Here is a 15,342-nt window from a genome sequence, read left to right on the forward strand (position 1 = left end):
TGATTTCAAGCTCTGCATTGGGCTCTGTGCTGACAGCTCAAAGCTTGGAGCCTGCTTCAGATTCTGTGTCTCCCTCTCTCTCTCTGACCCTCCCCTGCTTACATTCTATCACTCTCTCAAAAATAAACACACACAAAAAAAAAGAATTACAAAATTACTGCGTTGTTATCTCTGATAAGTATATGCTTGTCAAAAGAACGTCAAATTACTTGAGGCAACAAATGATAGAACTGTAAGGAGAAATAGATGAAACACTAAGCTACAGATTGAATGTTGGTGTACTTCCAAAATTCGCAAGTTGAAACTGATCCTCAATGTGATATTATTTGGAGATGAGGCCTTTTTTTTTTTTTTCAATATGTGAAGTTTATTGTCAAATTGGTTTCCATACGACACCAAAAGGTTCCCTCCTCAGTGCTCATCCCAAAAGGTTCCCTCCTCAATACCCATCACCCACCCTCCCCTCCCTCCCACCCCCCATCAACCCTGTTTGTTCTCAGTTTTTAAGAGTCTCTTATGCTTTTGCTCTCTCTCACTCTAACCTTTTTTTTTCCTTCCCCTCCCCCATGGGTTTCTGTTAAGTTTCTCAGGATCCACATAAAAGTGAAAACATATGGTATCTATCTTTCTCTGTATGGCTTATTTCACTTAGCATAACACTCTCCAGTTCCATCCATGTTGCTACAAAGGGCCATATTTCATTCTTTCTCATTGCCATGTAGTACTCCATTGTGTATATAAACCACAATTTCTTTATCCATTCGTCAGTTGATGGCCATTTAGGCTCTTTCCATAATTTGGCTATTGTTGAGAGTGCTGCTATAAACATTGGGGTACAAGTGCCCCTATGCATCAGTACTCCTGTATCCCTTGGGTAAATTCCTAGCAGTGCTATTGCTGGGTCATAGGGTAGGTCTATTTTTAATTTTTTGAGAAACCTCCACACTGTTTTCCAGAGTGGCTGCACCAATTTGCATTCCCACCAACAGTGCAAGAGGGTTCTCGTTTCTCCACATCCTCTCCAGCATCTATAGTCTCCTGATTTGTTCATTTTGGCCACTCTGGCTGGCGTGAGGTGATATCTGAGTGTGGTTTTGATTTGTATTTCCCTGATGAGGAGCGACGTTGAGCATCTTTTCATGTGCCTGTTGGCCATCCGGATGTCTTCTTGAGAGAAGTGTCTATTCGTGTTTTCTGCCCATTTCTTCACTGGGTTATTTGTTTTTCGGGTGTGGAGTTTGGTGAGCTCTTTATAGATTTTGGATACTAGCCCTTTGTCTGATATGTCATTTGCAAATATCTTTTCCCATTCCATTGGTTGCCTTTTAGTTTTGTTGGTTGTTTCCTTTGCTGTGCAGAAGCTTTTTATCTTCATAAGGTCCCAGTAGTTCATTTTTGCTTTTAATTCCCTTGCCTTTGGGGATGTGTCAAGTAAGAAATTGCTACGGCTGAGGTCAGAGAGGTCTTTTCCTGCTTTCTCCTCTAGGGTTTTGATGGTTTCCTGTCTCACATTCAGGTCCTTTATCCATTTTGAGTTTGTTTTTGTGAATGGTGTGAGAAAGTGGTCTAGTTTCAATCTTCTGCATGTTGCTGTCCAGTTCTCCGAGCACCAATTGTTAAAGAGACTGTCTTTTTTTCCATTGGATGTTCTTTCCTGCTTTGTCAAAGATTAGTTGGCCATACTTTTGTGGGTCTACTTCTGGGGTTTCTATTCTATTCCATTGGTCTATGTGTCTGTTTTTGTGCCAATACCATGATGTCTTGATGATTACAGCTTTGTAGTAGAGGCTAAAGTCTGGGATTATGATGCATCCTGCTTTGGTCTTCTTCAAAATTACTTTGGCTATTCGGGGCCTTTTGTGGTTCCATATGAATTTTAGGATTGCTTGTTCTAGTTTCGAGAAGAATGCTGGTGTAATTTTGATTGGGATTGCATTGAATGTGTAGATAGCTTTGGATAGTATTGACATTTTGACAATATTTATTCTTCCAATCCATGAGCACGGAATGTTTTTCCATTTCTTTATATCTTCTTCAATTTCCTTCATAAGCTTTCTATAGTTTTCAGCATACAGATCTTTTACATCTTTGGTTGGATTTATTCCTAGGTATTTTATGCTTCCTGGTGCAATTGTGAATGGGATCAGTTTCTCTATTTGTCTTTCTGTTGCTTCATTATTAGTGTATAAGAATGCACCTGATTTCTGTACATGGATTTTGTATCCTGCGACTTTGCTGAATTCATGTATCAGTTCTAGCAGACTTTTGGTGGAATCTATCGGATTTTCCATGTATAATATCATGTCATCTGCAAAAAGTGAAAGCTTAGCTTCATCTTTGCCAATTTTGACGCCTTTGATTTCCTTTTGTTGTCTGATTGCTGATGCTAGCACTTCCAACACTATGTTAAACAACAGTGGTGAGAGTGGGCATCCCTGTCGTGTTCCTGATCTCAGGGAGAAAGCTCTCAGTTTTTCCCCATTGAGGATGATGTTAGCTGTGGGCTTTTCATAAATGGCTTTTATGATGTTTAAGTATGTTCCTTCTATCCCGACTTTCTCGAGGGTTTTTATTAAGAAATGATGCTGAATTTTGTCAAATGCCTTTTCTGCATCGATTGACAGGATCATATGGTTCTTATCTTTCCTCTTATTAATGTGATGTATCACGTTGATTGATTTGCGAATGTTGAACCAGCCCTGCATCCCAGGAATGAATCCCACTTGATCATGGTGAATAATTCTTTTTATATGCTGTTGAATTCGATTTGCTAGTATCTTATTGAGAATTTTTGCATCCATATTCATCAGGGATATTGGCCTGTAGTTCTCTTTTTTTACTGGGTCTCTATCTGGTTTAGGAATCAAAGTAATGCTGGCTTCATAGAATGAGTCTGGAAGTTTTCCTTCCCTTTCTATTTTTTGGAATAGCTTGAGAAGGATAGGTATTATCTCTGCTTTAAACGTCTGGTAGAATTCCCCTGGGAAGCCATCTGGTCCTGGGCTCTTTATTTGTTGGGAGATTTTTGATGACTGATTCAATTTCTTCACTGGTTATAGGTCTGTTAAAGCTTTCTATTTCCTCCTGATTGAGTTTTGGAAGCGTGTGGGTGTTTAGGAATTTGTCCATTTCTTCCAGGTTGTCCAGTTTGTTGGAATATAGTTTTTCATAGTATTCCCTGATAATTGCTTGTATTTCTGAGGGATTGGTTGTAATAATTCCATTTTCATTCATGATTTTATCCATTTGGGTCATCTCCCTTTTCTTTTTGAGAAGCCTGGCTAGAGGTTTATCAATTTTGTTTATTTTTTCAAAAAACTAACTCTTGGTTTCGTTGATCTGCTCTACAGTTTTTTTAGATTCTATATTGTTTATTTCTGCTCTGATCTTTATTATTTCTCTTCTTTTGCTGGGTTTAGGCTGTCTTTGCCGTTCTGCTTCTACTTCCTTTAGGTGTGCTGTTAGATTTTGTATTTGGGATTTTTCTTGTTTCTTGAGATAGGCCTCTGGATTGCAATGTATTTTCCTCTCAGGACTGCCTTCGCTGCATCCCAAAGTGTTTGGATTGTTGTATTTTCATTTTCGTTTGTTTCCATATATTTTTAAATTTCTTCTCTAATTGCCTGGTTGACCCATTCATTCTTTAGTAGGGTGTTCTTTAACTTCCATGCTTTTGGAGGTTTTCCAGACTTTTTCCTGTGGTTGATTTCAAGCTTCATAGCATTGTGGTCTGAAAGTATGCATGGGATGATTTCAATTCTTGTATACTTATGAAGGGCTGTTTTGTGACCCAGTATGTGATCTATCTTGGAGAATGTTCCATGTGCACTCAAGAAGAAAGTATATTCTGTTGCTTTGGGATGCAGAGTTCTAAATATATCTGTCAAGTCCATCTGATCCAATGTCTCATTCAGGGCCCTTGTTTCTTTATTGACCGTGTGTCTAGATGACCTATCCATTTCTGTAAGTAGAGTGTTAAAGTCCCCTGCAATTACCACATTCTTATCAAAAGGTTGCTTATGTTTGTGAGTAATTGTTTTATATATTTGGGGGCTTCTGTATTTGGCACATAGACATTTATAATTGTTAGCTCTTCCTGATGGATAGACCCTGTGATGATTATATAATGCCCTTCTTCATCTCTTGTTACAGCCTTTAATTTAAAGTCTAGTTTGTCTGATATAAGTATAGCTACTCCAGCTTTCTTTTGACTTCCAGTGGCATGATAAATAGTTCTCCATCCCCTCACTCTCAATCTGAAGGTGTCCTCAGGTCTAAAAGGAGTCTCTTTTAGACAGCAAATAGATGGGTCTTGTTTTTTTTTTTTTTATCCATTTTGATACCCTATGTCTTTTGGTTGGTGCATTTAGTCCATTTACGTTCAGTGTTATTATAGAAAGATATGGGTTTAGAGTCATTGTGATGTCCATAGGTTTCATGCTTGTAGCACTGTCTCTGGTACTTTGTCTCACAGGATCCCCCTTAGGATCTCTTGTAGGGCTGGTTTAGTGTGATGAATTCCTTCAGTTTTTGTTTGTTTGGGAAGACCTTTATCTCTCCTTCTATTCTAAATGACAGACCTGCTGGATAAAGGATTCTCGGCTGCATATTTTTTCTGTTCATCACATTGAAGCTCTCCTGCCATTCCTTTTCTGGCCTGCCAAGTTTCAGTAGAGAGATTGGTCGCAAGTCTTATAGGTCTCCCTTTATATGTTAGAGCACGTTTATCTCTAGCTGCTTTCAGAATATTCTCTTTATCCTTGTATTTTGCCAGTTTCACTATGATATGTCATGCAGAAGATCGATTCAAGTTACGTCTGAAGGGAGTTCTCTGTGCCTCTTGGGTTTCAATGCCTTTTTCCTTCCCTAGATCAGGGAAGTTCTCAGCTATTATTTCTTCAAGTACACCTTCAGCACCTTTCCCTCTCTCTTCCTCCTCTGGAATACCAATTATGCGTATATTATTTCTCTTTAGTGCATCACTTAGTTCTCTAATTTTCCCCTCATACTCCTGGATTTTTTTATCATTTTCTCAGCTTCTTCTTTTTCCATAATTTTATCTTCTAGTTCACCTATTCTCTCCTCTGCCTCTTCAATCCGAGTCGTGGTTGTCTCCATTTTATTTTGCAGCTCATTGATAGCATTTTTTAGCTCCTCCTGGCTGTTCCTTAGTCCCTTGATCTCTGTAGCAGTAGATTCTCTGCTGTCCTTTATACTGTTTTCAAGCCCAGCGATTAATTTTATGACTATTATTCTAAATTCACTTTCTGCTATATTGTTTAAATCGTTTTTGATCAGTTCGTTAGCTGTTTTATTTCCTGGACATTTTTTTGAGGGGAATTCTTCCGTTTCGTCATTTTGGATGGTCTCTGGAGTGGTGCGGAACTTCGGGGCACTTCCCCTGTGTGTCTTGAATAACTTGAGTTGGTGGGCGGGGCCACAGTCGGACCTGATGTCTGCCCCCAGCCCACCGCTGGGGGCCACAGTCAGACTGGTGTGTGCCTTCTGGTGTGTGGCAGTGTGTGTGGCGGGATTCACTGTGGGGTGGCGTGGCCCGTCTGGGCTACTTGCACACTGCCAGGCTTGTGGTGCTGGGGATCTGGCGTATTAGCTGGGGTGGATTGGCAAGGTGCATAGGGGCGGGAGGGGCAGGCTCAGCTCGCTTTTCCTTTGGTGATCTGCTTTGGGAGGGGCCCTGCGGCACCGGGAGGGAGTCAGACCCACCGGAGGGATGGATCCGCAGAAGCACAGCATTGGGTGTTTTCGTGGTGCAAACAAGTTTCCTGGCAGGAACTGGTTCCCTTTGGGATTTTGGCTGGGGGATGGGCGAGGGAGATGGTGCTGGCGAGCGCCTTTGTTCCCCGCCAAGCTGAACTCTGTCGTCCGGGGCTCAACAACTCTCCCTCCCGTTGTCCTCCAGCCCTCCCGTTCTCCAAGCAGAGCTGTTAGCTTATAACCTTCCAGATGTCAAGTCCCGTTTGCTGTCAGAACACACCCTGTCTAGCCCCTCCGCTTTTGCCAGCCAGACTCAGGGGCTCTGCTTGGCCAGCGGGCCGCCCCTCCGCCCCGGCTCCTTCCCGCCAATCCCGTGGAGCGCGCACTGCCTCTCCGCCCTTCCTACCCTCTTCTGTGGGCCTCTCGTCTGTGCTTGGCTCCGGAGACTCCGTTCTGCTAGTCTTGTGGCGGTTTTCTGGGTTATTTAGGCAGGTGTAGGTGGAATCTAAGTGATCAGCAGGATGCTCGGTGAGCCCAGCGTCCTCCTACGCCGCCATCTTCCCAGGATCCAAGATGAGGCCTTTGGAATGGTGATTAGGTCCTGAGGTAGAGCCCTCAGGAATGGGATTAAGTGTCCTTATAAAAGAGGCCCCTACACCATCAATCCACTAGGCACCTGAAGGAAGGCAAGGCACAGAATTGGCAACTGCTGAACTCTGACTTCTGTTTGGAGACTAACACATTGGACATAATATTCTTTTGTGGCCATTAGTAGCCATTACCAGCATTAAAAAAAAAGGCATACTAAAGGGGAATGGAATAAATTTATACTGGGTCATGAGTATTATGTATTGGTTTCTGCTACATATATATGTATGTTTGTACTAAGTCAAGATGTAAAGTACATTTTGTTGAATTCTAGTCCAATATAAACCCGAAGAAGTCGTCTACAGTAGCTAGTAAAAGTCTCTGCTGTGACCATTAACATTACACAGGTACAAAACAATCTATTAATTTTTTTATTATGTATGTAAAAATTTACATTTATTAGCCCATACACATGCAAGAAATTATATCTAAAGTTATGTATTACATGATATACCTATAATATATCTTTCCAAAATAAAAAATACCAATGTGACCATAAAAATAATTAGTGTGTTGTTTACCTGACTATATAACATTATATGCCAACTGTACTTCAATAATAACTAAAAAGACAGAAATAGTACTAAGTCTACATACATTTCCAAAAAAATTCAAGAGATAATATTTATAAATTCATTATATGAGGCCTCCATTACTCTGATACAAGCCCAAAGACATTACAAGAACATTGCAGACAAGTATTCCTCATAAATTAGATGCAAGAATTAACACAATTTTAATAATTTCAATCCAACAATATAAAAAATAATACATTATAACTAAGTTGTTTATCTCAAAAATAATTCGTGTAACTCACCCTATTAGTCAAAAAATGAAAAGTACACTCATCTCTATTGAGGTAAAAAATAAAAACTGGAGAAAACTCAATTCCATTCATGACAAAATTCCAAAAACTTAGAAGAGAATGCCTTTAACCCAATTAAGGGCATCTCACAAAAACTTATAGATAATATTATACTTTTAATGGTGAAAGATCAGGAATAAGCCATATTTATTTTCTCCCACTTCTTCTATTTAACATTGTATGGTAAGTTCTAGCCAATACAAAAAGAAATAAAAAGTCATACAGATTGGAAAAGCACTAAAACTTACTATAAAGTAAGGTAACATGATCAAAATGTAATTCTACATAAAGTGTAAGTGTACACAGAGACTTTTTACTAATTAACAAAAGTGCTACTAGAAGTTGTATGAGTTTAGGAAGATTGCAAGGTACAAGATCAATTTAAAAAATTAATTGTATAACATTTGTATGAGTTACTTAGAATAATCAAAATCATAGAGACAGAAAGTAAAATTGTTGCCAGTAGCTGCAGGGTGGGGAATGAGGGCTATTGTTTAATGGGTGTAGAGTTACAGTTTTACAAAATGAAAAGAGTTAGGAAGATGGATGATGGTACTGGTTGCACAGTATTATTAATTTAATATCACTGAACTGCATACTTAAAACAGTTAAGACAGTAAATTTTATGTGTATTTTGCCACAGTAAAATTTTTTACGATCAATTATATATATGTTAGCAATAAAGTAGAACATGGAAACTTTAAAACATTGTATTTTTTTTTAATTTTTTTTTTCAACGTTTATTTATTTTTGGGACAGAGAGAGGCAGAGCATGAACGGGGGAGGGGCAGAGAGAGAGGGAGACACAGAATCGGAAACAGGCTCCAGGCTCCGAGCCATCAGCCCAGAGCCTGACGCGGGGCTCGAACTCCCAGACCGCGAGATCGTGACCTGGCTGAAGTCGGACGCTTAACCGACTGCGCCACCCAGGCGCCCCTGAAACATTTTAAGTTGTTAAATAAAAACAATACCATTTGGTAATTGAATCAAAATATATGAAACATTCAGAGATAGATGTGACCTATACTCTGACAACTGCTTTGCAAAAGAACTTGCAAATTTCTATGGAAAGATATACCATGTCTTTGGATATCTATGGAAAGTATACCATGTCTATGGATAAGAAAACCAATATTAATATGTCAGTCCTCCTCAAACCTATAGACTTGACCAGCTGAAATTCCAGAAGGCTTTTTTTTGTAGAAATTGATTTTGATATTCATGTTGAAATGTGAAGGATCTTATTTTTAAAGTACAGTTATAAAGGTATTGTAGTAATGTAAGCTAAACAAATAGATCAATGGAACAGAGTATAGCATTCATAATTAGACCTGATATATAGTCAGTTGTACCTAAACTTAAATATAAAACAATAAAAGCTATAAAACTTCTAGAAGAAAACATTAAAGAAAAAACTTTTCACTTTGGGCTAAGGAAAAATTCTTAGAGTCAATACCATAAGCATGATTCATAAAAGGAAAACTGATAAATTGTACTTCATCAAAATTAATAACTAGTTTTTTAAAGACACTGATGTGAGAATGAAAATTCAAATCACAAACTCCGGAAAAATATTCATAAAATGCATGTCTGATAAAATTGTATCTAAGTATTTGGATCAGGTCATGATCTCATAGTTTGTGAGTTTGAGCTTCACATCAGCACTGCCAGCATGGAGCCTGCTTGAGATTCTCCATCCGCCCTCCTCTCTCTGTCTCTGTCTCTCTGTCTCTCTCTCTCAAAATAAATAAATAAACTTAAAAAAAATGTATCTAAAGTATATGAAGAACTCTCAAAATTCTACCTGAAGAGTCTAGTCCCTTAATACTTCTAGACTTTTATTGTTGGGTTTCAAAGACTCTGGGGCAGAGAGAACAGGGAAGATAATGCAAATGTATTTTTTTCTGTATATTTATTCTGTTTATATCATCAGTATTATTTGAAATGTTATCCCTCATGGACAATGAGGTAATAAGTTCTTTCTGGTTTCTATAGGTCTTACCACTTACATTTTAGAATTCTACTTTAGGGACCTCTTAACATTAACTTACAGCCGTTAATGCTAACCTAGTCTCTACTCACAGAAAGCTCTGGTAACTCAGTTTTCTTAGACTGCCAGTGAGTTACTTTCAAAGTGTTAATAAAGTGCCATGACTTGCCCAATCCCATTGAATGAGCCAGTGGTAGTGAAGATTCAAACCCAGATTTTGTGATCTCAAGGTTGGTGTTCTTGCCATTATACTTCAGCTACCTGGTTGAAAATTAGTTTGGGGTCATAATTTTTTGCTCTTTCTGTAATTCAACTGTGTACACTTGGGTAAATCATTTAACTACTTTGGTCTTTCATTTTCTTTGATAGAAGATGAGAAGTAGAGGGGAAAAGGAAGACCTCTGAGGTTGTTTCCATTCCAACTTCTGTTTTCTTATCTTTCAATTCTCCTTCATTTCTGTGTCCCTAGTGCAGTCCTCCCCCCTACTTTGTTTTCGTTTGACCACCGGTGAACTCCCCTTATGTATCAGGGTTTGTTGTGTGAAGGTTGTGTCTGCAGAGTGACACATGTGTCTCACATACTCAGAAGACCACCCAGTGAGCTTTCCTTGCTGACAGCAGCTCTGTTTTCCGGTCTTCCAGGCAATGGGATTGTCGGTCTGATTCTACTTTTTCTGTCTTTAAAGCACACCATCCTCTGAAACTGAAATTAATTTCTATGAGTGTCATCTTGAATATACCTAACTAGAAATTTTACCTCTAAATTTTCACCTGCAGAAACCAGTCTTTACTTCATGAGATTTTTCCTTTTTGAGGGTAGTTCTTTCATGACAAGTCTGCCCTTTCCTGCGGCTCTGAATTAACTGTCGGAAAAAATCACATTTCTTTAGAACCTTTGAGCACTGATTGAATTGGATGGTGAAGGGGAGCATGCAAGACAACCCCGCATAGTTCTTAGTTTGGGTGAGGAAAAAAGTAAGTCACGGTGGAGTTGAGACACTACTATGACATATCTTTGTGTTGAACTATAGTCCCGATTCTATTCATATGCAATTAATGCTGCCACTTTTGTTATTCTTTCACATTTATTTTTGCCCCATTTTGCTTTGCATCGTAATTTCTTAGGAATTTTCTTGCACAGAAACTTAGCTCATTAACCATATGTTGTCTCTTAAATAGAAGCCAGTTTTCAAAACATAAATTAGGACATTTCCCTTTGTGGCTAACAGCTATAGCTGGAAAGCATGTGGCTGCATTCATTCCAGGTCCTTTCTTTTCACGAGTCTGATGTTCATGTGAGAACACATCCACACCATCCAGTCTTCCACATTCCCTGTCCCCTTCTCTGCCTGTCCCCCACTTTCTTGTCATTAGGGACCAGGCCTTACATTTCCAGCCAGTTGGGGATTATGTTAATAACACAGTCATCACCTCATTTTTAAGCAATGTCACCTAATATAGGAACTGTCTTACATAATAACTTAAATAAGCTAAATAATTAATAACAGAAGAACAGAAGTGAATTATACACTACTGGGGGGAATAGACATCATGGGTCCATACCCGTGATAGATAGATAGATAGATAGATAGATAGATAGATAGATAGATAGATAAAAACATACATACGAACATACAAACATACATACACATACATGGATGGGGGAGGAAGGAGGGTTTTTATTTACAGTATAGTGTGAACTGGTAAATGTGGATGAAGTGCTAAAGTTGAAAACTTATTATTATGAAATCATGAAAAAACTGAATCAAGCAAGAGTCATCAATGGCTGCTCAGTCTAGGGGCAAATGAGAAGGAAGATCAGGATATTTGCATGGTCTTTAAATATCTCCCTTTACATTGCGTATTAATTGTAAGGGTAAAATCACTTGGTAATTATACAATGTGGAAAAATTGTCCAAGTAGTCAAAATTAACATATCCCAAGAATGCCTGGTGGACTCTTGTGTTAAACCATGAAAACACATCATCTATTCAGTGTTCCCACTGAGAACACATAACCTGAATCTCAATCTCAAAGAAACATCAAACACAAAATGATGAGCCTTTTTACTAAATGGGGGACTATCTACTTCAAAAATGGAAATGTCATAAAAGACAAAACCTGTGGAAATATTTCAGATAAAAGGAGAATTAAGAGATCTGACAATTGAGGGTACCTGGGTGGCTCAGTTGGTTGAGCATCCGACTTTGGCTCAGATCATGATCTCATGGTTCGTGGATTAGAGCCCCATGTCGGGCTTTGCACTGACAGCACAGAGCCTGCTTTAGATTCTATCTCCCTCTCTTTCTGTCTCTCTCTCTCTCTCTCTCTCTCTCAAAAATAACTAAACATTAAAAAAATTTTTTTTAACTTTTTTATTAATGTTTATTCATTTTTGAGAGAGAGAGAGAGAGACATATAGCATGAGTGGGAGAGGGACAGAGAGAGAGGGAGACACAGAATCCGAAGCAGGCTCCAGACTCTGAGCTGTCAGCACAGAGCCCGACATGGGGCTTGAAGTCATGAGCTATGAGATCATGACCCGAGCCAAAGTCAGACGCTTAACTGATTGAGCCACCCACGTGCCCGCCAAAAAAGTTTTTTAATGAGTATGACAAATGCAGTATCTGACCCTAGACTATATCTTCTAATGTTGGTGGAAATATCAGAAATTCAGAATGTTGTTGATAGATTACATAAAATTTATGGAATTAATAACTGTACTGTGGTTATGTAAGAGAATATTCCTATTCATAAGAAATGGTCACTGAAGTATTTCAGGATACAGAGTCATGATGTATGTAAGTTATTCTCAAGTAATTCAGAAAAATGTTGCATCTGTGTGTGTTCACAAATGTCTAAATATGCAAATGGTGAAGAAAATGGGGTATAATGTGATAATATATAAATCTGGGTAAAGGGCATGTGAATTTTGATGTACTTGGTTTTTAGAATTTTTTATTGTTTGGTATTCTTTTTTTTCTCTTACTCATTTTTTCGCTTACTCATATTCTTTTTCTAGTGTTATTGAGATATAACTGACATAAAACATTACATAAGTTTAAGATGTGCAACATAATGATTTGATATGTATATGCTGCAAAATTATTACTCTTAGTTATTGTGCATCACCTCAAATACTTACAAATATTTTTTTTCTTTGGGATGAGAACTTTTAGGATCTACTCTCTTAGCAACTTTCAAATATATAATACTGCATTGATAACTATAGTCATCATGTTGTACATTATATCTTCAGGATTTAACTTTATTATAACTGGAAGTTAAACCTTTTGACCATCTTCACCCAGTTGATCTTGTTTCTAAATAACTTTTACAAATAAAAAATAATAATTTAAAAAATAATAAAGCTTTTTTCCCCCTTCAGTTAGAATTAAGGGCCAAATCTATGTCTTTTAGAGAAATAATTTTTAAAGTCCTACTACATGGCTACTTTAAAAACTCTGTTGTTTATCTTTTATACCTATAATTTTCTATATGTGTCTTAGATATACGCTTACTGTTTGTCTTCACAGAAAGCCTCTGGATTAGGCACATCATGGAATATAAGCAAAACAGTTGTGAATCTAAGTACCTTATTAGTGGAATATCACCTGGAGCAGTGGTGTCCAGTAGAGGTATCTGTGACTATGGCACTCTTCTCTGTGTGCATTGTCCAATGTGGCAACACATGAGCACTCAAAATGGGGCTAATGAGACTGAAGTTTTCATTTAATTTTAATTAATTTTAATTTTAATAGCCACACATGGCTACTGACTACCAGATTGGACAGTGGTCTTCTGAAGTGATGACTAATGCCCAAATAGGAGAAGTTTATAAGTTCCCATAATCAGTAAGTTTCCTATTTAAAGAGATGAACTAGTCATAGCTGTGCTTGTTAGCTTGAGTGAGATCGGTCCTTTTTAGAAAGAATCTGTGGTATATTGCATATATTTTTACCTTTCCATTTGTAGCAGATTTCATAGTTAAATAATAGTGAATCAAACTCAATGAAATTTCCAGTGTCACAATTAAATATAATTACTGCAAGACTGATTTTTATGGGTTGCAACATTAGCTACTGAAAACCCAAATTAGATGCAGGACTTCTCTTTTAATGACTTATTCTGATTAAAGAGACAGAATGGATATAAGGACAGGAAAAGGAGGAAAGAAAGGAAGGAAGGATGGGTAGTTGGATAGATGGATAGAAAAGAAAATAATGCAAGATATTCTATTTTAACTGCCATAGGAGGGATACATTAAGTCTCTTTTGTCAAACATTGGAATAGATTTGATGGTACCTAAGGTTCCTTCCAGCTCTAAATCTTGTGATGCTAAATCTTAAGAATACTGAACTGGAGGAAATCTCTGAGTGGAACAGTCAGGTAAATTTAGGGATTGGAGTTTAACGTTTGACTTTTGTTGTTATATGATGTTAATCTCCGAGGCCAGAGGAGTGATCTCTGCTTTTCTAAGTCAATTTATTTCATTTGAAATAGAATATTGATTTAGAAAAAAAACCCTGATAAACAGTCCTTAGAGTGTTGTGCCTTCCTGGTTACTTTAATAGTATTTTTAAGAGTGAGAATCATGCTTTTTAATCAGTCACATATAAATATACTACTTATGGAGGCAGCATGTTAAGAGAATAGGCTAGAAGGAAGTATAAACATAAAAGGTAACCTGTGTGTCTCCCTGAATACAGCACTTTTTAGCATTGAAGTGTCAGTCCATGTTTAGTCAAGTCACTAACTTTTTCAGTTTAATGCTCTGTTGATTCATAAATCTGTTTCTTTGTTTGACTTATACCTTTGTGCAGCGTTAAGAGTTCTCAAAAGATGTTTAGGCTTAAGCATTCTGCTCTACTTTGGGCATGAAATAAGTGCTTGATGAAAGCCTGCATGCTTGACAGGTTGAGTGCCTGCTGTTTTTTCTCTGTCCTCACTCTGCTACATAAATGAATCTTGCTTGCTTGGTGCCTCTTCTTTCAGAGCATTTGCCCGAGTACTGAGAGCACTGGCTCATAGAGGTGAACACCCAGCTGGAACTGATGCCACCTTGACTTCACATTTTTTTAAACAAGGGACCATATTAATCTGTTAAACCCAGAAACTGAGGTATCGGCATTCCCATGACCACCCCACTAGGGAGTGGTTTGGTGACTCACTAAGAGAATCCCTAAGACTCAGCATATAGTCATATTCACAGCTAATTTTTTACAGTGAAAGGATGTAAAGCAAAATCAACAAAAGGAAAAGGTACATGGGGTGAAATTTGGAGTAAATCAGATACAATCTTGTAAGAATATTGTCCAAGTGGAGTTAATAGGATGCTTAATTTCTCTGCATTTAACATATAGGAAGTGCTCTCTATGAGGGAAGCTCATAAGAGACTCGGTGCTTGAGGTTTTTATTGAGGGCTGGTCATGCAGGCTCCCTTTGCTTAGCATGTACTGATTTCCAGACTTGTAGAAGGAAAGCGAATGGTCAGCATAAGCGATATTGTTTATGTAAGCCATGTGGGCATGGTAAAATACCATTATCAGTTAGGGAATGGTGAAAATCCTCCCCAAATCCAAGTTCCCATAGTGGCAGTTAAGGACCAGCCTTGCCAGCAGGGTTTTCTAAGGATAGCAGTCTTGGGCCTGCTGTGTTAATAACTCTTTTCTACATCTGGATATACCTCAATCAACATTCAGACTTGGTAATTTTAACCTATTTTAACTTTCCTTTTGTCTAGTCTATTTACTCTCTTTTCGTTGAACATTAGTGTTCCTTAGAGATTACTAGAAATATCTTATACTGCACATCTACTCTTTTGCCTAATGGGGCTATGTCAACTTCTTGTAGGATAGAGCAGCAAATCTTTCCTCTTAATCCTTCCTGCTGTTGTTTCTTTTATCAAGTGACCAACAATGGGTATTCTCTTCCTTAGAGGTCAGTCTAGAACCTTGTCACTGTTTTTTATTTTTAGATTTACTTTCATCAGTTCTCCAAGAGTGTGGTATCACAGCTGCATCTGAGCCTTTAACCACAGATTTCTTCCTCCCTCAGCTCCACGCTAGTAATGCCTTGAAAGAAGATAGCATGGATGCTATCTCAGAAATCTTAGAAGTGAACT

At 38.1% G+C, this 15,342-nt stretch overlaps 1 protein-coding gene across 8 annotated transcripts in view; it reads left to right on the forward strand.

The window, feature by feature from the left end:
* KIAA1328 (KIAA1328 ortholog) overlaps positions 1 to 15,342 on the forward strand; it is a 361,755-nt gene that overhangs the window by 138,511 nt on the left and 207,902 nt on the right. The gene's annotated exons all lie outside the window — the stretch shown is intronic.

This window comes from Puma concolor, chromosome D3, assembly GCF_028749965.1.
Source record: "Puma concolor isolate L17-30 chromosome D3, mPumCon1.1.hap2, whole genome shotgun sequence".
NCBI lineage: Eukaryota > Metazoa > Chordata > Mammalia > Carnivora > Felidae > Puma > Puma concolor.